This window comes from Mauremys reevesii, linkage group 1 (genome assembly GCF_016161935.1).
Source record: "Mauremys reevesii isolate NIE-2019 linkage group 1, ASM1616193v1, whole genome shotgun sequence".
Taxonomy (NCBI): domain Eukaryota; kingdom Metazoa; phylum Chordata; order Testudines; family Geoemydidae; genus Mauremys; species Mauremys reevesii.
This window is the reverse complement of record NC_052623.1, coordinates 68742426-68768539: the sequence shown is the minus strand read 5'-3', so window position 1 is coordinate 68768539 and position 26114 is coordinate 68742426. Positions and strand designations below refer to the sequence as shown.

General features: G+C 41.9%; 1 long non-coding RNA gene across 5 annotated transcripts in view; it reads right to left on the bottom strand.

Moving 5' to 3' along the window:
- The window catches only part of LOC120397996, a 149199-nt gene that overhangs the window by 14377 nt on the left and 108708 nt on the right, over nucleotides 1–26114 (bottom strand). For 3 of the 5 annotated variants that reach the window (XR_005594137.1, XR_005594148.1, XR_005594156.1), the window contains one exon: nucleotides 22106–22257. This is a non-coding gene — a long non-coding RNA (uncharacterized LOC120397996). Of the gene's footprint in view, nucleotides 1–12321; nucleotides 12411–18404; nucleotides 18535–22105; nucleotides 22258–26114 lie in introns of those variants that run through there. The other 2 variants (XR_005594128.1, XR_005594169.1) reach the window with 2 other exon arrangements.

The window sequence follows — 26114 nt, the reverse complement described above, 5'->3', positions numbered from 1 at the left end:
TTGTTATGTGAGAAGGTGTTAATGGCTGCCATCAAGTGTTTCTTTGATCTGTGGGCAATAAATGACCTCATTAAAGATAATGGGAGTGCTAGCTATCCTTCATTCAAGCTAAATGGAAGAAATAAATAAGCTCCTTTATGGAATAAGATAGCTGAAATAACAGAAACCACTGCCCAAGGCACTGGGACTCATGGGAAGAGAACTAACTCAGGGAGAATAAGAGGGTTTTCTCTGAGGAAAGAATGAAAATTGATTGATTGCAGCTTTGTGTATCTGTGTGGGTGTCTGAATCAACAAGAAACAAAAAAGTGAGAGACAGTGAGGATAATGTCAGCAGATGGTGAGAGAAGCAGTCATGAGTGAGGCCATGAGAGAGAGCAGTGGAGACAGAGTTCCCTGGAGCACAGAACTGACTGGAAAAGCAGGATTTCTGAGCAAAGAAAATACCTTCAGTTTGTTCCTACATTGTTCAGGGAAACAGGACTTTGTGGGCATATCTACACTGCAATGTAAGCCCAGGTTTCGAACTCAAGCTCAAGCCTAACCCCCTTTCCACACAAATCACACAGGACCCCATGGGGGTAGAGGGTCTGAGCCTGAGTCAAGCTAGGACCCAGGGCTCAAGTTCTGTTGCTTTGCAGCTTAAATGCAGCTCCACTGGACTCATACTTTTGGTGGACTCTCAGGGTATCCCACAATCCTACAGACTGACTGTTTTTTGTCCTGTGGACAGTCAAGTTTGATGAACAGCCAAGTTTTCCCACACTCTACCATGAATAAAGAGCTAGATCAGCCACATTTCAAAAGGGTGTTAGGAAGTCTGGTTTGTGGTTGATTGGACACAGGTCTGTATACTGAAGTGTGGATGCAGGCCCAGGTTATAAAATTCTTAACCTAGAGTTGACAATCCATGTAAATGCTCAAGACCTTTAATCCAGGGTCTGCTGACTTGAATTCCACTAACCCCAGGCTTACATAGCAGTGTATAGACATACCCTGTGTGCATTCCTGTTTATTTACAAAGAAATACCTGAGTCACATACTCCATTTGTCTCCTAATGGAAACAGCCTGACAAGGCCCCAAATATTGGCTAGCTGCCAAGGGGCAACAACCAACTATATTTTTATATTATACATGCTTGACGAGTATTTTATTACTATGCAGGTCAGCTAATCACTACAAATCCCTAATACTTGCATATACTTTTCATCCATAGCCCTCAAAGCATTTTATGAATGTGGATATCATTAGCACTCTTTCACAACTAGGGAAACAGCCATATAGAAGTCGGTAAGGGACTTGGCTAAGTTCACATGAGTTTGACACAGTCAGGGCTAGAACCTAACTTCCCTGACTCCCAGTGTGGTTCCCCTGTTGGTTGCACAATGTGTGTGAACTGAGTGCGTGTGGAGTGAATTTGAAACACGGGAATTCAGAACATGGCAGGAGCTCCAGATCTCGTAACTGTCACTTGACTTTAAGTTAAACCTGAGCTGCTCATATTCAGCCAAGAGGCTCTTTGAAGCCACCGCTGCCATGAGAACCCATGCTATCTGAGGCAACTTTTCCTGCAAACATAGGATCAGAGATTTCTAAAACAACAGTGTTACTCCTGAGTCTTAGCAGCTTCAAGGTGAACACAAAGCAAAACATCCATCCCAACTAGAAACAAAAAATATATAGATAAGTGGACAGGAATATAGAAACTAAAACGTGCATTAGCTACAACTCCAACATTATACCCCTGCCTCCATAGTTACATACTTTAATGTGTTTGAATTGGTAGCAGAAAATCCACTGGATTTTTTATTTGGGCTATTCTTAGGTTGAAAGTTTGTTTCCTAAATACTTTTTGCTGCTTCTCATGATTATGGAAACTAGAAAACACAGAGGAAAACAAAGGAACTCAGACAGTAGAATATAACAGCCAATAGCAGATGCACTTCTATGCTGAATATTACAAGTGTACTAGCACAAGACCTCCATATTAAACAGGTAGAGAGTAAGATTTTAAGGAACATTGAATTCTTAACTTTTGCCACAGTTATCACGAGAACAAAAAGACCTGTGCCAAATAACTGAGTTTTTCCACAGTGCTGGGTCACCAGGATTAATATTGCCTTTAAAATCTTTCCTTTCTCTTATATTTGATGGGGTACCTGAAGGGGTTGATATTAGGTTAAACTATAGCCTGACACTGACTCATTCAAGGCCTCTTAATGCCTGTCTTGGAACTGCCAGATCTGGAGTACCTGCTGCTAATGCTTCATATGCTTTTCATCAGCACATCTTGTCAGGACAACCTGACACTAGCAGACAAATGGATGTTTTACATTGCAGTGTTGCCTTCTGCTTCTTTACTAATCAGCCATAACAGGAACGGAAATACAGAAAAAGCTCACAGTGGTTTGATGGGGTTTAAGCAGATTTTTTTTTTTAAGTTTAAAGTAAAGAGTAAAGGTTTCTTTTTACCTTAAAGCCAAGAGGCTCATAATAATTTATGTAAAACAAGCAAAGTAATGTACAATAATGCTTTACCTTCACAGAGCACCTAATATCGGAGGCTTTCAGAGCACTTTACAAACATTAATTCATTTAGCATCACAATACTCTTATTAAATGGGTGTCAACTTGGTTTTACAAGCAGAGTTGGAGTTGCAGTTGGAAGCCGTGAGCTTCAAAGGAAGGTTTGAAAGCTCGAAGCCTCTGGTAATTGGCTGAGCCTTAATCAGTGGGCGGGGCATTCACTCAGGCCAGGGCTTTATAAAGTCGCACACAAGCAACCAGGGAGCTTTGCGAACAGGGGCTGCTAACAGGGAGTTTCGCAAGGGGAGTTGGAAGGGAGCGGGGGGTCCCTTGTTGGTCCTATCTGTTCCCCCATAGTCCCCTTAAAACCTATAATCCAAACCACATTTCAAAACCTCTTTCTTTAAACCACCCTTCCATTAACTAGGAGACAATGCAGGCAGAAGCCCAGTAGCAGAGTGGGGGCTATCCAGTTTATTGCACTGAGTGTAGCATGTATGATTACCTGCCCTGTGGGCGGGTGGCGTATGTGTGCAGTCGGTGCAAGGAGCTCCTGGCCCTCAGAGACCACGTATGGACTTTGGAGGCCAGGGCGGCGGAACTGGAGGAGCTAAGAGAGGCAGAGAGGTATGTTGATGAGGCTTTCCGGGACACTGTAGAATTGTCCCACCTCCGCTCAGACAGCCCCTGCGCTGCTGAGGAGGAAGAAAGGCCCAGGGAAGCAGTCAATGGGAGCAGAGGGAAACCTTCCCATAGTTGGGACCCTCCTTCCAGATGGTGCTGGGGTTGCCTCTCCTACTGAGGTTACCTCTCCGGGGGAGGGAACTCCAGTTTCTAGGAAAAGGCAGGTGTTAGTAATGGGAGATTCGATCATTAGAAACGTAGATAGCTGGGTTTCTGATGACCGGGAGAACCATATGGTGACTTGCCTGCCTGGTACAAAGGTTGCGGATCTCTCGAGGCATCTAGACAGACTTATGTGTAGTGCTGGGGAGGAGCCGGTGGTCGTGGTACATGTAGATACCAATGACATAGGGAAGGGTAGGAGAGATGTCCTGGAAGCCAAATTTAGGCTGCTAGGGAAGACACTGAAATCCAGGATCTCTATGGTGGCATTCTCAGAAATGCTCCCAGTTCCACACGCAGGGCCAGGTAGGCAGGCAGAGCTTCAGAATCTCAATGCGTGGATGAGACGATGGTGTAGAGAGGAGGGGTTTACGTTCATTAGGAACTGGGGAAACTTCTGGGATGGGAGGAGCCTATACAGGAGAGATGGGCTCCACCTAAACCAAAGTGGAACCAGACTGTTGGCACTAAACATTAAAAAGGTTGTAGAGCAGTTTTTAAACTAGGAGATGGGGGAAAGCCGACTGCTGCAGAGGAGCATGTGGATCGGACACAGACTTCTCTTAGGGGAGAGTCTGAATAGATAGAGAATCTCCAGGTTATAGTCAGGAGCAGAGGACGGAAGAGGATAATGTAAGGGCCGGATCAGATGATAAACAGTCACATAAAAAAGAATCTGGCACATCAGAAAAGGGCAGACAAATAAACAGGGACAAGCTTTTAAAGTGCTTGTACATAAATGCTAGAAGTCTAAATAATAAGATGGGTGAACTAGAGTGCCTTGTGATAAAGGAGGATATTGATATAATAGGAATCACAGAAACCTGGTGGACTGAGAGCAATCAATGGGACGCAATCATTCCGGGGTACAAAATATATCGGAAGGACAGAACAGGTTGTGCAGGGGGAGGAGTGGCACTATATGTGAAAGAAAATGTAGATTCAAATGAAGTAAAAATCTTAAGTGAATCCACATGTTCCATAGAATTTCTATGGATAGAAATTTCATGCTCTAATACAAATACAACATTATTATCGACCACCTGACCAGTACAGTGATAGTGATGATGAAATGCTAAGGGAAATTAGAGAGGCTATCAAAATTAAGAACCCAATAATAGTGGGGGAATTCAATTATCCCCATATTGACTGGAAACATTTCACTTCAGGATGAAATGCAGAGACAAAATTTCTCGATACTTTAAATGACTGCTTCATGGAGCAGCTGGTACGGGAACCCACAAGGGGAGAGGCAACTTTAGATTTAATCCTGAGTGGAGTGCAGGAGCTGGTCCAAGAGGTAACTATAGCAGGACCGCTTGGAAATAGTGACCATAATACAATAGCATTCAACATCCCTGTGGTGGAAAGAACACCTCAACAGCCCAACACTGTGGCATTTAATTTTAAAAGGGGAAACTATACAAAAATGAGGGGGTTATTTAAATAAAAGTTAAAAGGTACAGTGACTAAAGTGAAATCCCTGCAAGTTGCGTGGGCCCTTTTTAAAGACACCATAATAGAGGCCCAACTTCAATGTATACCCCAAATTAAGAAACACAGTAAAAGAACTAAAAAAGAGCCACCGTGGCTTAACAACCATGTAAAAGAAGCAGTGAGAGATAAAAAGACTTCCTTTAAAAAGTGGAAGTCAAATCCTAGTGAGGCAAATAGAAAAGAGCACAAACACTGCCAACTTAAGTGCAAGAGTGTAATAAGAAAAGCCAAAGAGGAGTTTGAAGAACGGCTAGCCAAAAACTCCAAAGGTAATAACAAAATGTTTTTTTAAGTACATCAGAAGCAGGAAGCCTGCTAAACAACCAGTGGGGCCCCCTGACGATCGAAATACAAAAGGAGCACTTAAAGACAATAAAGTCATTATGGAGAAACTAAATGGATTCTTTGCTTCAGTCTTCACGGCTGAGGATGTTAGGGAGATTCCCAAACCTGAACTGGCTTTTGTAGGTGACAAATCTGAGGAACTCCCACAGATTGAAGTGTCACTAGAGGAGGTTTTGGAATTAATTGATAAACTCAACATTAACAAGTCACCGGGACCAGATGGCATTCACCCAAGAGTTCTGAAAGAACTCAAATGTGAAGTTGCGGAACTATTAACTAAGGTTTGTAACCTGTCCTTTAAATCGGCTTCGATGCCCAATTACTAGAAGTTAGCTAATGTAACGCCAATATTTAAAAAGGGCTCTAGAGGTGATCCCAGCAATTACAGACCGGTAAGACTAATGTCGGTACTGGGCAAATTAGTTGAAACAATAGATAAAAATAAAATTGTTAGACACATAGAAAAACAAACTGTTGAGCAATAGTCAACATGGTTTCTGTAAAGGGAAATCATGTCTTACTAATCTATGAGAGTTCTTTGAAGGGGTCAACAAACATGTGGACAAGGGGGATCCAGTGGACATAGTGTACTTAGATTTCCAGAAAGCCATTGACAAGGTCCCTCACCAAAGGCTCTTACGTAAATTAAGCTGTCATGGGATAAAAGGGAAGGACCTTTCATGGATTGAGAACTGGTTAAAAGACAGGGAACAAAGGGTAGGAATTAATCATAAATTCTCAGAATGGAGAGGGGTAACTAGTGGTGTTCCCCAAGGGTCAGTCCTAGGACCAATCCTATTCAATTTATTTATAAATGATCTGGAGAAAGGGGTAAACAGTGAGGTGGCAAAGTTTGCAGATGATACTAAACTACTCAAGATAGTTAAGACCAAAGAAGACTGTGAAGAACTTCAAAAAGATCTCACAAAACTAAGTGATTGGGCAACAAAATGGCAAATGAAATTTAATGTGGATAAATGTAAAGTAATGCACATTGGAAAAAATAACCCCAACTATACATACAATATGATGGGGGCTAATTTAGCTACAACAAGTTAGGATAAAGATCTTGGAGTCATCGTGGATAGTTCTCTGAAGATGTCCTCGCAGTGTGCAGAGGCGGTCAAAAAAGCAAACAGGATGTTAGGAATCATTAAAAAGGGGATAGAGAATAAGACTGAGAATATATTATTGCCCTTATATAAATCCATGGTACACCCACATCTCGAATACTGTGTACAGATATGGTCTCCTCACCTCAAAAAAGATATTCTAGCACTAGAAAAGGTTCAGAAAAGGGCAACTAAAATGATTAGGGGGTTGGAGAGGGTCCCATACGAGGAAAGATTAAAGAGGCTAGGACTCTTCAGCTTGGAAAAGAGGAGACTAAGGGGGGATATGATAGAGGTATATAAAATCATGAGTGATGTTGAGAAAGTGGATAAGGAAAAGTTACTTACTTATTCCCATAATACAAGCACTAGGGGTCACCAAATGAAATTAATAGGCAGCAGGTTTAAAACAAATAAAAGGAAGTTCTTCTTCACGCAGCGCACAGTCAACTTGTGGAACTCCTTTCCTGAGGAGGTTGTGAAGGCTAGGACTATAACAATGTTTAAAAGGGAACTGGATAAATTCATGGTGGCTAAGTCCATAAATGGCTATTAGCCAGGATGGGTAAGAATGGTGTCCCTAGCCTCTGTTCGTCAGAGGATGGAGATGGATGGCAGGAGAGAGATCACTTGATCATTGCCTGTTAGGTTCACTCCCTCTGGGGCACCTGGCATTGGCCACTGTCGGTAGACAGATACTGGGCTAGATGGACCTTTGGTCTGACCTGGTACGGCCATTCTTATGTTCTTAAGCAGAGTAACTGAAAATGTGATTCTTAGTTTCTCTGTGCCTCAAAGGACCTCAGTGATGACAGGCACAGAATTCTGGGGGCAAAGTTAGATCCTAAGGGCAAGATAGTCACTTACCCAAAGTCATGGCTAAACGAGGTCCATAAGTTGCCCCATTATTACCTCCATGGGCTACTTGCATTTCTGGTCACAGTGCGGTGGAAGGAGGGGAAAGGAGGTCCCTCTCCAATGCAGGTCTGGGAGGGGGGTGTGAACAGGAAATGGGAAAAGCTTTGACACTACCCCAAATATGCCAGCCAACACAGCTGAGCTGGTGGGACAGGGGAAATAATCTGATCCTGGTTAATGGCTGCATAGATTACTTCCCCCTGGAACAAACAGAGAAGACCAAGGAATGAATTGTGATTTGCTAGTCTCAATTCATTCTCTGGTCTGCTCATGGGAGAGTGTAGCGATGTTCTGCCTCTTACTCTGGGCAGGTTGTAAAGTTGTATCTGGTCTTAATGACTAGGTTGATGTTACAGAGAAGGCCTGTGGCAGATTCAAGATCTTCTGACTAGGTGTCCCAACCACATAACCATCTCCTAACTTCTTTTCCCTCTAAGGAAGACAACAGTGAGTGACAAAGGCACTGACAGCATTAACAATAAGTAAGTTTTCAACTGCATAAAAAAATTTCCATGGGAGAAAGAAAAGGCACTTGAACAGCCCAAAGGTTTTCCTCCTACTGAATATCAAAAGTGTGCTACAAACAATGGAGGTGTGGGAGTTTCTCAAAGAATAGGTTGCAAAAAACTTTTTTAATGGAAAGTATTAGGCAGTCTAAATACAGGGGTTTCTACATGCTCCCCCTAGTGTGTTTTATATATAGTTCCTTTGTCTCATACAGTGTCAATTCCCCCCAAATTAAAGTAAACAATATGCAACAAAAGAAAAAATTCTACTCAACCCTAGCCTGCAGGAAATCCTGTTCAAACCTAGTGGGCAAGGCTCCACTGTTGATGATGCATATGGGTACCAACAACACTGCTTCACATGAAACTTCACAGATTACAGATGACTTCAGACAGTGCTGAAGGAGCTGAATGTTCAAGTGATCTTGGACTCCTTCCTGTCCCAGGAGCAAAGAAAAACAGAAGATACCTAGCCAGCTTGCAGTAAGTGGTGTAAAGTATGGGGTTTTGGTTTTGTGAACTTTGAGCCATCTTCGGTCAGGAGAGAAGAGAGTATAGTTTGGATGGCCTCCATCTCAGTAGAATAGGCACCAATCTTTTAAGGGAAAGGGTGGCTAGAGTAGTCAGGTTAAACAAACAACAATAGCAGAATGGTGAAAGAGGGAACAATTATCACAAAATCAAGATGCTAAGAACAAAATTAATCAAGGCACCATGAGATTTGAAAACAAGAAATTCTTTAATTGGCAGTACACCAATGTTATGAGCCTGATTAATAAACAAGAGGAATTGAAATTGTTCATTTACAAACATAAATTCATCCTAGCTGGTATTACTGAAACGTGGTGGGAGATTTGTATGACTAAAATGATAAAATAATTTGTTATAGCCCATTTGGGAAGGATTGAGCAGGCAAAAGGGGAAAGGAGGGTGGCACTGTTCGTAAAAAATGTCATTACCTGTTTCCTAGTTGTGGATAATTCAGAAGCAAATTATCTTGAATGCTTATGGATCAATGTTCTAACAGATAAAGTAGAAAATGGGGTACTAGTTGGTATCTGCTACAGATCACCAAATCACCTTAATGAACCATCTGACTTAAGCACCTATGTATAATGGCAGAGGGGAAATGTGTTAACATGAGGGACTTAAAATTTTCATGACACATGCTGGAGGTCTGATGCTGGCAGTACTAAAACGGTCCTTGGAATTTCTAAACATTATAGATGACAATTTCCTAACTCAAAAAAGGTTGCATCCAACACAGGAATTCTATATTAGTCCTCACCTTGTCGGATAAAGAGGAATTGATCACAGCAGTAAAAGTTAGTGGTTGCTTAGGTGAAAGTGATCATTAACTTGATCACATTTGTAATCAATTTCACAAAGCTAAAAATAATTATAAGCCAAATCAGTTGAGAGAAAGAATTTAAACAGAAAAGTTTGAATGATAATTGCGAAATGTTTAAGACCATTTTATTAACTACCCCAAAACCCACAATTAAGAATTACACTACACTGAAGGGGGGGGGGGGGCAGAAAAAGCCTAGTTAGGAGAGGAAGTGAAGGCAGCTATATAAAATAAAATAAATAGTAAAAAGTGGAAATTGATAGCAATTAATGTCAATCAGAAGCTAGAAATTGTACAAAATGGATAAGCCAAGCAAAAAGACTCAAGAAGAAATCTATGGGAAGCAGAGTTAAAGACAATAAGAAGGAGGTTTTTAAAGTATATCAGCAACAAAAGGCAATGGTCCTGTTCTAGAGGGAACTGATACAGTTGATGATAATGAAGAAAAGGCAGAAGTGTTGAACTTACATCCAAGTGTTTTAAAAGAGCTGCCCCTGGCCAATTAGTTCTGATTTTTATAAATCTTGGGACACTGGAGAAATTCCAGAGGACTGAAAAAAAGCGAATATTGTGACAATATTTTCAAAGGATAAACAGATTACACAACTAATTATAGTCCTGTCTGCCTGATATTGATCCTGGGCAAAACAATGTAATGGCTGTTACAGGGCTCTATTACTAAAGAATAAAAGAAGATTAACATAATCAACAGCAATCAACAAGGGCTTATAGAAAATAGACCCTGCCAAACTTATTTTTTTTAATATTACAAGTTTAATTGATAAAGGTAAGAATGTTGATGTAATATACTTCTGTAAGTCATTTGACTTGCTACCTCATGACATTTTCATTAAAAAACTAGAATGATATAAAATTAACCTGGCACACACTTAATGGATTAAAAGCTGACTAACTGATAGGTCTCAAAATGTAATTGTAAACAGGGAACCATCATTGAGCAGGTGTGTTTCTAGGGGAATCCCACACAAATCAGCTTTTGACCCTGTGCAATTTAATATTTTAATTAATGTCTTGAAGAAAATATTAAATCTCTCCTGATATAATTTTCAGATGGTCAAGATGGGGGAAGTGATAAATAATTAAAAGGACAGGTCACTGACATAGCAAGCTGGATCACATGGTAAACTGCATGCAAACAAGCAATATACATGTCAATACAGCCAAATGTAAGACAATACACATCTATAGGAACAAAGAGGTACTTTCAGGATGGGGGACTCTATCCTGAAAAGCAGTGATTCTGAAAAGGGATTTTTTTTGCAGGCAATAAAGTAGTGAGTCTTGAAGATTTTCTCAGGGAGGGTGTTTCATGAATATGCAGTAACATGGAATGAAGTGGGGAGACATTTGTGACAGAAGCTGTATAAGTTGGGGCATTGCCAGCAGATCCAGGGACGTGATCATTCCTCTCTATTCGACATTGGTGAGGCCTCATCTGGAGTACTATGTCCAGTTTTGGGCCCTACACTACAAGAAGGATGTGGAAAAATTGGTAAGAGTCCAGCAGAGGGCAACAAAAATGTTTAGGGGGCTCGAGCACATAACTTATAAGGAGAGGCTGAGGGAACTGGGCTTCTTTAGTCTGCAGAAGAGAAAAATGAGGAGGGATTTCATAGCTGCTTTCAACTACCTGAAAGGGGGTTCCAAAGAGGATGGAGCTAGACTGTTCTCAGTGGTACCAGATGACAGAACAAGGAGTAATGGTCTCAAGTTGAAGGTGGGGGAGGTTTAGGTTGGATATTAGGAAAACTTCTCTCACTTGGAGGGTGGTGAAGCACTGGAATGGGTTATCTAGGGAGGTGGTGGAATCTCCTTTGTTAGAGGTTTTTAAGGTCAGGCTTGATAAAGCCCTGACTGGGATGATTTAGTTGGGAATTGGTCCTGCTTTGAGCAGGAGGTGGACTAGATGACCTCCTGAGGTCCCTCCCAACCCTGATATTCTATGAATCTAAGCAGACAAAAGGGCATTCAAGGCTGGCATCACAGCCAGCATGGAAGGTTTGAAAAGGCAGAATCCTCAGCTGGTTATTTCCCAATTCCCTATAAGCTGGAGTAGCCCTGGAGATTCAGCACAGCAGTTTACTCTTATGAGTAGAAGGCAAACTCAAGGAGAGATATTTAATGCCAAGGAAAAGGTTTTGCTTTCCAAAAAGTTCTCCAACAATAGCAGACAATTTTCCTTATTGGAAAACTGTCAATGTATGATACACTCATGTAGTCTATGGATCACCGGTGGTATAGACCCACGTTCAACCTATACTGTTATATTACTTGTTAATTAATGATGTAATAGACCATGATGGAGTCTAAAGAACCTAATTTGTTCTTTATTACTCTTTCTCCCTCTCTCTACTTTCTTTTAACCCCTTGTGTTTTCCTCTTCCATGTGCCATTATTGAATATATCCAGCACCTCACAAGCAGCACCTACTCTTTTACAACACTTAATCTGTCTTTCCACTTTCCTATTAGCTTTTATTGCAAGTTGAACATTGTGTATGTGCTTTTTGTTATTTTATTTTTAAGTCAAGAATGAAGTGATTCATGTTTAGGTGAAATTCCCAAGTTTAATGCATCAGCAGGACATAGCATCACACCAGCATATTATCTTAACTTAAAACACAACATACTGTCTTGTTCCATTTCAATTTAACCACAAAAACAGATTTACAATGCTAAAAGAAAGTTGAACCTTTGAGTGTTTTGGTGCTACCCATGCATTGAAGCAAGTAATAGCCTTTTCAATACCTTTCATCACTAAAGAATACTGACTGCTCCAGGGAATTAACCCTCCTCATGCATTCAGAAGCTATGCTTGCAAATTCTGGGTCAGACGGCTATTATATGAAAGAATTTGGGATAGTGCAAGAAAGATAAGAAGAACAAACATTGATATCTCCACATGGGCTTCACACATTAGTAAGCCATATCTTGCTTTTATGGTTGTGAGTCCAGATATATCCCACTTGGGGGTTAAAATTCATTATGAGATTTACTGTGAATTTCCAAGTGTGTGTGACACTTAAGTTTCTTTCTGCTGATAAAAAAAGCAGTTACCCTTGAAGTTAAGGCTGAATGGTATTTGAAAGGCTGGTGCTATAGAATGAAGCCTAAATAAAAGGATGGGATAGTAAAACTTGACTGTATGATATTGGAATCTAATACTTATTCATCGTAAGACAAAACATCTGTTACTTACTCCATTCTTTATCTATACCTCTTGGACTGCCACATAAAAGGATGAAACACTTCCTCCTCTTTATGCCCAGCTATACAATAGAAGATGTCCTAGTTTAAAATAGAACAGAGAATAAACCAAGAGGACTCGGAGAGTGATAGTATTACAGTCCATCATCTTTAAGGCAAACATCCTGCTTTTTTATTAATGTAGTTCACAGACATACTAAAACACATGTTCAGGTCCCTGATCATAGCATTCAAAAGACACCTACTGTCTTGAAATGCTTCTGTACATAGGTGGACTGCATTCACACATTTAAGATCTATCTATCTTTCCTCTTCCTAATGTCTATTCCTGTTACTGTACTTTTCAGTAAACACTATTCTTTTTGTAATAGAGTTATATAGAATTACTACTCTGATATGTATTATTTTTGGGCAGAGGTTTTGGGCAACATTCCTTGAAATGCTATTTCATGTATACACATGTAATTAGCAGATTGAAGTTTTGAGGTATAATTTTTGGATGCTGCAGCTATTCTTCTACGTTGTTTCTATGCATCTAATTCAAAAGACTTTTTTAACTATTATAGAACCATGAGACAAAAATCAGTTTATTGTCTTCATTTTCTAATATGACAGTATGTGTGTGTGCGCACACACACACACACACCCCTTAAATGCATCCAACACTCTGAAGCTACAGTTGGTTTGTGTGCCACCTTAGTATCATCATTAGGTTAGACATAGGGATTCTGCTACCACGGATTTCTTTGCCAAGTCCTTCACCCCTTTTAATGGATGCCTTCTAGAGCTAGTCAGGAATCTTTTTACTAACGATTTTTTCTATAGAAAACACCAATTTGTCAAAAGTTTTCACAAGAGCATACCAGTTTCGTTGAAACTTTCCTCGGGAAATGTTTCTAATGTACAAGTTAGACTTTCTGGTCCAACCCAGTAAGAGAGAGCCCCACATCAAAATAGCCAATAGCCTAATGATTATGGCACTCATTGAAGATGCCACACACTCAGGTTCAAATCCCTGGTCTGAAGTAGGCAGGAGTACAATAAAAAGCAGGCTATTGGCTGTTCAGAAGTGGTATCTATCTTTTTTAGAATAGAAAAATGGGAGCTTCTGGAAGCGGTGGCCAGCACATCCCTTGGCCCATGCCGCTTCCCTCAGCCCCCATTGGCCTCGAGCAGTGAACTACGGCCAGCGGGAGCCACAATCGGCCGAACCTGCGGACGGGGCAGGTAAACAAACTGGCCGAGCCTGCCAGGGGCTTTCCCTACACAAGCTGCATCCCAAGTTTGGGAAACACTGCCTTACAGTTTCCAAAAGAGCACACTGGGTGAAACTTCATCCCATGATGAGACTCCAAAATAGCTAGGGATGAATCAGGCCCTGGGTATTCTGTTAATCCAGATTTGCATTACACATTACTCAAGCCAAAGATCTGACTATCCAAGTTTTATAGAATTTAGGTTTAAGATTTCTAGTTATGATGCATTCAAAGTGTTGGCTTTACCCTATAAAGCCCAAAACAGTCTGAGGCCTAGTTATCCGAGAGATCAAATTTCTCCTCTGATCAGATTGCCATGCTTGCATTCAGAGGAGATTCACAAGCTGGAAGTTTCTTGCTGCGAAAGGGAGGAAGCTACAGATAGGGCATGCCCCTTCAAGACCCCCTAGACTCAAGAGTTCACCCTTCCCTCCTCATGGTTTATTGGGGGTTAGTTATTTGGAGATTAGTTATTTATACTGATAGAATGCAGTCTTATTTGATATATGGAGTAACGATTTGAGACAGTTTTAATTGTCAAAGTGCCCGGAGTACAGAATTGATGTCCATTAGTTGGAATAACACCTTTTTAATCATACAATCATAGAAATGTAGGGCTGGAAGGGATCTCAAGAGGTCATCTAGTCCAGTACCTCATGCTGAGGCAGGATTAAGAACAAAGAAATGATAAAGAGTATACTGAGCCAATACGACTGTAGATATATATCACAATTAATAGTTACTATTGTGGTGGAGATAGGTGGATGGATGAATACTTTAGGCTTTCTTCTACAAGTTCTCATGTAGCATGGTGAGACGCTGGATAGGAGACTGTAACGGGGCGGATCAGCCCAGAACTGTTACAGCAGGAATTAATCCTTCTCTCCTAGCAGAGGAAGCCACGCCCCTGAGGCTCTGCCGGGCATGTTTAAACTTGGAAGTCAGGTTTAAAAGACTTTAGAGCTGTTCAGTCGGGGTGGACCACTGGAGGGAAAGGAGGCTTGTCGCTCTCTCCAGCAGAAGAGAGGCTTGCACCCCGAGACACACTCAGCCACGCTGCAGAGGGGAAGCCAAGGATGCTGTGGACCTGGCTGAATCTGACAATATGGTAGGAAGTGAGCCAGAGAGTTCTTAAAGGGGAATGGTGCTGAGAGTTCTTAAAGGGGAATGGTGCTCAGGCCGGTGTGTTTCAAGAGAATCCCTGATGGACCACTGGTGAGGAGAACTTGCCACTAACAGGGCCTGGGGTTGAGACCTGGTGGAGTGGGCAGGCCCGGGATCCCCTACCTGGGACACCCTCCTTTGAGAGGAGCTGGCCCCACACAGTGAATTATGTGGACTCTGGCCGCTAGGTCACATTACCCCACTAGGGGAGAGGAATTAGGTGGACTCTGGCCATTGGGCTGCACCGCCCTAGGGGCACATTGTATGCACCCCAGCTGCTAGGCTGCGCTATCCCAATTGGCAAGAGGAAGTAGATGGACTCAGGCCATTGGACCACCCTGTGCAAACTACAGAAGAGTTTAGAACATGGACTTGAGTGTAGAGAGGCTGTGCTACCTCCTGCCCCCCTGACCTAAGGGGCCAATGAGGTACTAGCACCGCCACAGAGATATACAACTACCAAGCCATCCATACATGCTCAGCAGTTGCACAAGCAGCAACCAAAAGTGATGGCAGCACGCTCTTCACATGGGTCAGAGCTCAGGAATGTGAATGGAGACAGGCCATCCTTGGCAAATGCTGCTGAGTGTGTATGTACATCTCACTGAAATGAGTAGCTATAGCGGAGAATAGAAGTGCAACCAGTGCTGGATTGTTCCATCACTGATCTCCCGGAATGGTGTGTAGCTCCACACAAACCTGACCTTTGCTCTATACTAGTGTTTCCCAAACTTGGGACTCTGCTTGCATAGGGAAAGCCCCTGGCGGGCCGGGCCGGTTTGTTTACCTGCCCCGTCCGCAGGTTCAGCCGATCATGGCTCCCACTGGCCACGGTTCGCCGTCCCAGGCCAATGAGGGTGACGGGAAGCAGCGGCCAGCACATCCCTCAGCCCGTGCCACTTCCTGCAGCCCCCATTGGCCTGGAGCAGTGAACTGTGGCCAGTGGGAGCCACGATCGGCCGAACCTGCGGACAGGTCAGGTAAACAAACCGGCCCGGCCCGCCAGGGGCTTTCCCTACGCAAGCGGCGTCCCAAGTTTGGAAAACACTATCCTATTGCACAGTACAAACATCTTCATGCTATTTTTGCAGCTTTCCAAAGACCCTAAATGCTGTCTGCTGTTACCAATTTGGGTAGAGTGTCTTCAAAGTGCCTTGACATGTAGCATCTAATCTACAAATATGTTCTAATTTAAACCTAAACATGAATTATCTGATGTAACACAAATACAGTGACATACTTCACCAAACTTTGTGCTTAAAGATAATGCATGTTTTAAATGAGAAAGGATCTCATTTGCATTTGAGGTGGAGGAGTAGAAGTCTGAATAAAGTAATTTAAAGCACAGAGAACACACAATACGCAGTGAATCATAAATAGAATATTAATAAAGACAGATCAATGGATCATTTTTCTCTGTTCTGAAATACCACTTCATGACCTTTTCCATACATTAGCTACTCCTCCATTTCTTATATAAACTTTTCATTAACTATTTTGTTTTCCTCTTTAACCCATTAGTAGCTCCTGATTTGTCCCCCTTAGATTTGCATGGCTTTCCATTGTACAGTATATTTTACGTATTTCTGAACAGCAGCAGATGAGCAAATTTCACAACAAGAGAGAAAGAGGATCAAATTAGTTCAGCAACAGGCTAGTACTTTCTAGCCTATTTTGTTTACCAAGGATTTAGCTGTTTGTCATTTTCTGCTGTGCTATAGACCATGCAAACAAAGGCTTTAAAGTTCAAATGCACAAATTTGGCCACAGCTGCAAATAACAAATCGACTAGTCTTAGCAATGAAATGTTAATTGGTGTCTGAGCAATTCACTTCACAGTACAAGAACCTACAACACTTAATCTTTGCCAAATTAGAAAGTTTTAGCAGATGTGTATATCAAAAGAATGAGTATATAGGGCCATTTTCATACATAACATGAAATCAGAGAGTCAACAGTTTTGCTTGCATTTAGGGAAAGTGTAAAACTACATAACTGAAGCTGGTATATAGCCCCCTCTTAGGCATATACCCAACAGGAATCTAGGACAATAAGAAATTGATAACTTCACATTCCTTTTATAGAAATGAGGAAGATAGAGCAATAATGGGAAAGGATATATGGGTCTTGTCAGCTCTTCAGAAAGCTTGACCTAAGTTCTCCAGCAAGAGAACTAGATTCTGAAACAGAACAGCGTAACAGACTAAAACTTCTGCAGCAGTTTCAGTTTTAAAAAATTGAAGTTTTTTTAATTCAATCTGAAAATGAGCACAAATCAGCACAGAATTCCTACTGTTATTTATTTTAGTAATAAACTGACTTTTATGCTGCCTCTAGACTTCTAATTTTCATTGGGATATCAAATTTTGTACTGCAAACATATAGCCATAACACATTCCAGGTACCTTGTGGTTTTGCCCATTGGATAGGGCGGAGTTGGGACTGTTGGCATTAGAAGAGGTGTAAAGGGCAAATTTGGGATTGTGGGGAAAGCACGTTAGCTGGATGCTTTTGATAAAATAATCAGCTATTAAACAGTTAACAGTGTTGACACATAGCATCATCATCAAATTTCAAAGTTAACAGGAGATAAATGAGGAGGACCACACCACTCAAAGCTGCTGTTTCTGGTCCTCAACAGATATCACTGCATTTGTTTCCAATTTAGAAGATCATCTTCATAACCACAAGGGCTGGAAACTTTTTTAAAATAATGTCTTAAATTCTGGAGCACAATTCCATGGCCAAGGAAGGATCCACAGCAAATCACTTAGCCAGAGAATATACAGAGCCCTAATCATAACTACCAGTGACAGATCAGGTTCTTACCCTGAGTCAGAGCACACAGCCCCTGAGCCAGAGGCAGTTGCTGCCTCCCTTCCTGGAAGTTGGCAACCAAAAAACAATAAAGCAAAATAAACCAGGGTCTAAATGTCCCTGAGCAGGTTTGTCCTGGGGGCTTTCTTACAGCTAGAAACACACACTTTCCCCACCCCAGAAAAACCACACTTAGCTCCTTATATAGCCCAGATGGAGTTAACAAGCAGTGCCTGGCACAGTGAGTCAGCAGAAATTCAGCCAGCTTTATAAAGGTTTCTAAGCCCCACACACACACTCACGGCTTAGTAGAAAAGCTCTGCTATGGAGTCACACTACCTCAAATAGAGGTGGCTGACAAACACTATCAACATGAGAATGAAGAGAAAAAATGACTTGTCATTTGCTGCAATTCTGCAATTTATTTATTTTTAATTCTTCACTAACTTGTTTTGTAAAGAACTATTGAACCCCTTGAAGTTCCCTAAAAAGCAAATCATTGTTAGAAATAGTAACATTATTGTCTGTATTTTTGGTCTAGTTATGGTTGTATGTAGACCAGAGTGAACTGGATTGTTTAAAATAAGAACTTCCTTGAACCCAGGCCCATCCCTCAAATTACACAGAATTTTTGGAAGGTTTGAAGATGTTACAGAGGTGTCAGGGACCAGACAAGCAAGGACCAGCACCTGGTCTGCTCCCTAACTATCTTTGCTGCTAAACAACCAGTGAGCCCAGCTGCAGAAAAGCCACAGTGCCTGATTAGCTGCTGGTTTAGCAGCTCTGCTTATAAATCTGGCCCCCCAGCAGACCAGTGGCTGCTCAACATGTACCATACCTTCAGCTATGTATGTCCCTGCTTCCACTCCTCTTCCCTCCAGCTCCAGACTTCTGGCTTCAGTCTGTGGTTCTGCTGCTTGCTTACAACTATGGCTGACCTTCTTGTTCTGCCATTCAGCTTCCATCTCTCCAGTACTAATCCCTGGCTCCACCTCTGGTTTACAATTCTGGTTTACCACCTGGCTCTGGCATTTGGTTTCTGTCCCTATGATACTGATGCTTGGCTCATTTCCTACACTCTGCCCACCTGGACTGAGCTCTAACAGGTAGGCTGAACTCTTGCTTCTGCTGCTATGCCTAACTGCCTATGGCCCTCTCAGCTGCAGTTTGACCAGCCTCATACAAAGACTAGGGGCCCATCTCACCAGCATGGACCCCACTCAGGCCAGTTTTTCCCCTTGTGGAGCTGGTGGGTGCCATACAGAACTTGCAAGTGCTGGTGTCCACCCTGCAGGTGCAAAATATGGCTCTACAAGCCCAGGTGGCTTTGCCAACAACCCAGCTCTTACCCCTGCGGGAGCCAAAGGTCCTACTCCCCGACATGTTTAGTGGTGAGCATGGCCAGTTCCAAGGTTTCCTAAACAAATGCCAGCTTCTCTGCTTGCTATGCCCTCAATTGTTTCCCAGAGACCAGTCCCAAGTAGGGCTCATGATTAGTTTGCTCACTGGGGTTCTTGAAACTGTCTAGTCCCCTCTTGGGCTAGCTGGACCCATTCATTCAAGCCATGTCAGTTATCTTTGGTGAACACACACGCACCCTTCGAACCTAAACTGCTGAAGCCATGCTGGAAATGCTACAGCCAGGGCATCTATCAGCTCCAGAGACACAGAGTGGAATGAGGCTGCGTGGCATCATCAGTTTTGGATTGGGCTGAATGATGATCTAAACAACAAACTGGCACGGGTCAAACTGCTGTCCCATCTCAATGACCTGATTGATCTATACAACAGAACTGGCCACTGCCTTACTGAGCAGTGGCATGAATATAGCCCATCACCTCAACCCCTGACAATGTCCTGGCTTCCCACTTCTTAACCGTGTACCTCACTCTGGAACCCATACATATTGACCAGGGCCACCCACACCTGTCAGAGGGTGAAAAGAACCAATGCTGAACTTTGGTCCTGTGTGTGTATTGGCCTTAAGATACCCTGAAAAGTTCAGACCAGCTTCAGGGTCATGAAATGCTAAGCCCAACCCCAATAAGTGGGTCTGAGCTGAGCAGATCCCTCTTCCACTCCAGAAACCATTCATTTTCATGTGCCTCTGTTGGGATGGCAGCAACTGTGAATTCATCCATCCTTGATGCACTTCTGACTGCAATTGCAGCTCCTACTCTTGATGAGACCAGCATAGAATCATAGAAGATTAGGGTTGGAAGAGACCTCAGGAGGTCATCTAGACCAATACCCTCTTCAAACGAGGACCAACACCAATTAAATCATCCCAGCCAGGGCTTTGTCAAACCAGGCCTTAAAAACCTCTACGGATGGAGATTCCACCACCTCCCTAGGTAACCCATTCCAGTGCTTCACCACCCTCCTAGTGAAATAGTTTTTCCTAATATCTAACCTAGACCTCCCCCACTGCAACTTGACACCATTGCTCCTTGTTCTGTCATCTGCCATCACTGAGAACAGCCGAGCTCCATCCTCTTTGGAACCTCCCTTCAGGGAGTTCAAGGCTGCTATCAAATTCCTCCCCCCTTACTCTTCTCTTCTGCAGACTAAACAAGCCCAGTTCCCTCACCCTCTCCTCATAAGTCATGTGCTCCAGCCCCCTGATCATTTTCATTGCTCTCTGCTGGACTCCCTTCAATTTGTCCACATCCCTTCTGTAGTGGGGGGCCAAAACTGGACTCAATACTCTAGATGTGGCTTCACCAGTGCCTAATAGAGGGGAATAATCACTTCCCTCAATCTGCTGGCAATGCTCCTACTAATATAGCCCAATATGCCATTAGCCTTCTTGGCAACAAGGGCACACTGCTGACTCATATCCAGCTTCTCATCCACTGTAATCCCCAGGTCCTTTTCTGCAGAACTGCTGCTTAGTCAGTTGGTCCCCAGCCTGTAGCGGTGCATTAGCCTTAGCCCTTCATGTTAATGGATTTCTTCATGGAGCTACCATCCTCTCAGGGGTACATCACAATTCTAGTGGAAGTCGATCACCTGATGAAGATGGCCCATTTTATACTGTGTCATAGTCTCCACACCACCCAGGAAACAGCCCATCTATTCAAAGACAATGTCTTTCACCTTCATGGATTGTCCACAAGCATAGTATCCGACCAGTTCATTGCTCACTTTTGGCGGGAAATTCTGCACTTCCTGAGCATTGAATCTTGCATCTTGATTGCTTACTATCTAGTACCAACAATTAGACAGAGTCAATCAAGTCCTGGATCATTACCTACACCGCTTTCCAAATTACCACCAGAATTAATGGCTGGCACTCATTTCCCATGCAGAATTTGCCTACTACTTCCCTCCTATCTCCCCTTCTTTGGGTTAGGCTTAAAAAGCCAAGTTCTTTGAGTCTCCTTTCATAAGGTAGATTTTCCATTCTTCTGATCATCCTAGTAGCCCTTCTCTTCATCTGTTCCAGTATGAATTCCTCTTTCTTAAACATGAAAGACCATAATTGCACACAGTATTCCAGATGAGGTCTCACCATTGCCTTGTATAATGGCAGTAACACTTCCCTATCTCTACTAGAAATACCTCACCTGATGCATTCTAGGACAGCATTAGCCTTTTTCATGGCTCATAGTCATCCTGTGATCAACCAATGCACCCAGGTCTTTCTCCTCCTCTGTCGCTTCCCACTGATAAATCCCAGCTTATAGCAAAAATTCTTGTTAGTTCCTAAATGTATGACCTTGCACTTTACACTATTACATTTCATCCCTTTTCTATTACTTTGGTTTACAAGGTCATCCAGATCTTCTTGTATGATATTCCGGTCTTTCTCCGTCTTGGCTATCCCTCCCAAATTTGTGTCATCCACAAATTTTATTAGTGCACCACTCACTTTTTTGTGCCAAGATCAGTAATAAAAATGTTAATTAAGATTGATCCTAGGACCAGTCCTGAAGAACTCCACTAGTAACGTCCCTCCAGCCTGACCTCGAGTTCACCTTTCAGTATGACCTACTGTAGTCTCCCCTTTTAACCAGTTTGTTATCCACCTTTCAATTCCTCCAATTTAACTAAGAATTTCCCACGTGGAACTGTATCAAATGCCTTACTGAAATCCAGGTAGACTAAATCTACTGCATTTCCTCTGTTTAAAAAAATCAGTATCTTCTCAAAGAAGGAGATCAGCTTGGTCTGGCATGATCTACCTTTTGTAAAACCATGTTGTATTTTATCCCAGTTACCATTCACTTCTATGTTCTTAACTACTTTCACTTTCAAAATTTGTTAAAAGACCTTCAGTACAATTGAGGTCAAACTAATGTTTGGCTGTCTGCTCAAAACCTGTGGCCTACCCATCCATCCTCAAAGCTAGACCACAGATATTTGGGAACAACTTAATCTGATAGCTTTTCTATTGCAGCTGCGAGAATCTCTCCAGGTCACACCATGTTCCATGTCTCCCTCCTGAAACCCTTCGCACATTGCAGTACTCCTCCTCCCTGACAATAATTGTGCATGATCAAGCAATATGTGGTCCAGCAGATTCTGGACTCCTACCTGGTCCAGGAAAGACTCCAATATCTGATTTTTTAGTAGGAGGGATACGGCCAACAGGAGTGTTCACGGAAACTCATGGAACATATCCACCTGTGTGTCTTCCACCAAGTCTATCTTGAGAAATCCAGTCCAAAGTCTCCTGGGAGGTGACCCTGAAAAAAGGGGGGTTCTGTCAGGGACCCGACCAACAGGTCCCTGACTGACTGTGCTGCTAGGCAAATAATGAGCCCCATCTGCACTGCCTCAGAACTCAGAGCAGCCACAGCCCCTGACTGGCTAATGCCTTAGCAGCCCTGCTTATAAGCCTGGCCCCCAAAGCAGATCAGTGGCTGCTCAGCATGTATCCTCACAGCTGTACTTGTCCTTTTTCCAGTCCCAGCTTTCCTCCAGCTTCAGACTTCCATCTTTGGTCCCTGGCTCTGCCTCTGAGTTACAACTCTGGTTGACCCTCCAGTTCTGGCATTTGGCTTCTGTCTCCCCAGCACTAATCCATGGCTCTACCTCTGGCTTATGACATCAGTTTATCCCTGGCCCTAGCATATGGGTTCTCTCCCACCAGTATTGACCCTTGGCTCATTTCCTGGACTTTACCCACCCTGGATCCAGCTCTAACCAGTAGGCATGACCACCCCTGGCCTGGTCAGCTACAGTGGGTAAAATAACTTGCTGCAGTGATGGGCCTTATCAGGCCAGCCTGATGGGTGAGTCCATTGCACTAATTTAGCGGGTAAATCTCATCCCACAGTGAGGGTCCTATCATTGTCAGGGAGAAGCCAGGCATTCTGTCTCCTCCCCATAGGCATAATATACTACCCACTGAAATCAGTGGGAGTTTATTATTGATTTCAAAGTGTACTGATCCAGCCCTGACTTCTCACGTCTCTCCCATCCCACACCTGTGCAGTAAGACTCAGTTGGTCAATTGACTGCTTTGACAGCTTTCAGATAAAAGGTTGTGTTGTCTTTTGCTCATCACACGACAAAATAAATATTAAGATCTCACAGGGATCACAAATTTACTAAATGCACACAAATGGGCGGGCCTAGCTACATACATACTGCTTCTCAGAATGGTTTTAGGCACATTCTACAATACAGAACACAATGAGTGCTACTACTGAGCTCTCAAATCATTTAATGGGATAATATCTTATTCACTACCCAAGGAACTGCAAGGGTTACCCTAAACTTGTATTTGTATGGTCCATGTTGTGCAACAATTAGACAACAGTGAAACTCTTTAATATACTTACACTGACTACATAACAACTCATTAAGATTCTTTTCCACCTCAGTGGAAGAACAGTGACACTTGCACTGAAACTATCAGATACTCCAGACTCCTATCATTTCAATCGGAATGTGGATTTCATGACTGCAGAAGGTCATCAAGTCAAATACTGTGTCTGATTTTTAAAAGGGTTGGATAATTTTATGACCATTAATAACATTTACGTTCTGCAAGCGAAGAAAATGTAATCAAATGTCGTGCTTCAGAGTGCAGGCTTATTGCCACATAGGTCAGGAAGAAATTTTCACCCATGTATATCATTGCATAAAAAGGGAAAAAATAAACTCATAAATATAGTTCATGAACTGTAATATTTAATCCAAGAAAACTTGGGGCTTTGTTTTAAAGTGTCCTCAGCAGTTTAGGACTAAATAAAACAAAACAGATATACAGGACTAAATTGGGCCCAGCAGCAACCATTGTATAGTTCTCAATGAAGTGTGCTTGTACCAAATGTTCGATTTCTTATTAAGCCCCAAAGATTAAATTCCAAACCTTCTGGCACTCTGCATAACCTGTGTCTCATTTGAAACAAACTCATGGAACATTTCCCCACAAGAGATGAATTTGAGGGGAGTGTAAGTATAGCGGGAGGCTATTTCCAACAAGAAAAGAGGAAAGGAATGAAAGAAAGGAAAGGAAATGGACAACAGTTAACATAAAATAGACAGAAGGACAATTATTACATAGAAAATTACTGGACCTAAGCATTGGCCTGCTATCACCTTGACCATTCTGCTTTTATGTTGTCCTTTATCTGATTTTGTCCTTTTGGGTCCTGGTCCCACAAGAGGTCTGCCATGTTCGACATATTGCACAGAGCCTTAGACTGCAAACTCTGGAGAAAAAGGACCTTGTGGATGTCTGTGTTTATATATAGAGGCTATGATTCTTGACTGGTGCCTCTGAATGTTACTATAACAATAATAATAAATCTGTTTTTCTTAGAACTCCCACACTTTAACACTATCCCTCTATCCCATTTCATTCCCCTCTCCTTCCCACCTTCCCCGAGCATACACACACATAAATCTGTAGACTTGGAGAAATTAAAAACTGCTTCTTCAGTGTCTTATCTGTTAATGAGAAAATATATTAATATCCATTACAAACAAACTTCAGTCTTAAAAATCAGTAGCTGGGCCAAGAAGAGAGAGATTGTTTGTGTTTTAAAAACAAAGGGAATAAGAGAGGTGTACTTCACAGATGAGGCTAAAAACAGTTAATGTCCACTAGTTTGTTTAATCTGCCAAGTAGTAACTGAAGGACTTTCTGAAGCAAGGGTGGAATAGGACACTAAGGAAGATGTCGGTTAGAAAGGAAGTAAGAGTTATGCCTGTCTCTGTGAGAGCTCAGTAACTGACAATGACTTAAAGTCTGATAGGTTGTCTATCCTAAAATATAGTGTGCAGATAAATGTTTTTGTTTACCTTTTAGGTTTAGCCCACAAGATCTTGAAGGTCACTAAGACAATGGAAACGAAACTTAATTAATCTTGATATGATGGGCACACTTTAAAAAACAAAAACAAAAAAACCCCCTAAAGTTTAGTACCTTTGATGTGTCTAGCTGTTTTGCTTTTTAATAGGCTTCAGAAATTCTGTAGGCTTAGGGAAAACAGATTTGCCTTTAAAACAGCAGCTAATTAATGGATTACCTTGTTGTGCTAAGAGGCTTTTAACGTGTTTGTTTTTAAAGGGCTTTGCTGTATTTAGAAAATGGGTCTGTTTTGTTTTCATATAGAGGAAATTCTATTTGTTTAACAGATCTATTCTTCATCAGCTTCAATTTGTACTGTATATGTAGGAAAACTCATAAAAGAACCCAGGATCGTATGGAGGAAAATGGCATGTACGAACATCTCTTTCCAGAGATAAGGTAGGCAAGGAAACTCTTGGACACTAACTTTGAAACACAAGAATTTTATAAACATTTAAAAAACTACATAAAAAGTTAAAGAAATCAAAACATTTCTAATGATTGGGTGCCTTACTTGTTCAGTATCCTATCAACCATAACTCTACCTCACAGTGACATCAGCCTAAATCATTTTATTTTATTCAGGGTCCAATTTTTTTTCTGTTTATAGAAATGCTATAAAGGGGGTTTATCCACATATTCCAAGAGCTCCTAAACATAACTTAAAATACAAGAGCAGCAATTTTAGATAACCCACCACAAATCCCCTTCTCTCTCATGCTGTTCCCCTCCTCTATAATTACAATTTCCACTCCTCCACACCCTAAACAAATTTCTCCCCTGCCTCTGAAAGAAGGCTAACAAAGTTTAACTATAGATTAGCATAGTCTTAGGACATAGGACCTGTTCCATGACATTTACATTTACAGATGTAGGGCATGCTCTGTATAAATATACCACGTCTGAACACACAAGAGAAAACGTGCCACCAGCGAGCTTTGTTGCTGAAGATAAAAAGAAAAAGCCAAAAAAGCATATGAAAAAAGAGGATGGGGGGAAAAAAGAGAAATAGCAGAAGTTATATCACCTGCTTACATTCGACATTGTAATTAGAGTGTGTTGGATTACACATTATTAATTTTTCATATAAAAATGTAGGAAACCTCATCTGACTCTCTCAAACTCAAAGGACCAGCATCTCCATTGTTCTTTGAGGTCAAGAGAATGGCAAAGATGCATCATCAATATTTATAGCAGCAAGACTTTCATACTTAAGAGAATAAGGAATGGTCTTTTATG